Source organism: Oryzias melastigma, linkage group LG9 (assembly GCF_002922805.2).
Source record: "Oryzias melastigma strain HK-1 linkage group LG9, ASM292280v2, whole genome shotgun sequence".
Taxonomy (NCBI): Eukaryota; Metazoa; Chordata; class Actinopteri; order Beloniformes; family Adrianichthyidae; genus Oryzias; species Oryzias melastigma.
The window spans coordinates 204,696-205,263 of record NC_050520.1 but is presented as its reverse complement, the minus strand read 5'-3'; the positions used below and the strand labels follow the sequence as shown (position 1 = coordinate 205,263).

The 568-nt window shown below is 49.6% G+C and overlaps 1 protein-coding gene across 2 annotated transcripts in view; it reads right to left on the bottom strand.

Moving 5' to 3' along the window:
• Positions 1 to 568, bottom strand: part of spinb (spindlin b) — a 7,669-nt gene that overhangs the window by 2,761 nt on the left and 4,340 nt on the right. The window lies entirely within an intron of this gene.

The following is a 568-nucleotide window of genomic DNA, read 5'->3' as shown; positions in this document are numbered from 1 at the left end:
AAAAACACAGACCCAGAGGATCTGGATGGTTGGTCTGTTTTAAGTCAGGTTCTGGTCGGTTGTCAGTCAGGTTCTGGTCAGTCGTTGGTCAGGTTCTGGTCAGTCGTCGGTCAGGTTCTGGTCGATTGTCAATCAGGTTCTGGTTGGTTGTCAATCATCTACTGGTCGATTGTCAATCAGGTTCTGGTCAGTTGTCAGTCAGGTTCTGGTCAGTTGTCTGTCAGGTTCTGGTCAGTTGTCGGTCAGATTCTGGTCGGTTGTCGGTCAGGTTCTGGTCGATTGTCAATCAGATTCTGGTCGGATGTCGGTCAGGTTCTGGTCGATTGTCGGTCAGGTTCTGGTCGATTGTCAATCATCTACTGGTCAATTGTCAATCAGGTTCTGGTCGGTTGTCGGTCAGGTTCTGGTCAGTTGTCGGTCAGATTCTGGTCGGTTGTCGGTCAGGTTCTGGTCGATTGTCAATCAGATTCTGGTCGGATGTCGGTCAGGTTCTGGTCGATTGTCGGTCAGGTTCTGGTCGATTGTCAATCATCTACTGGTCAATTGTCAATCAGGTTCTGGTCGGTTG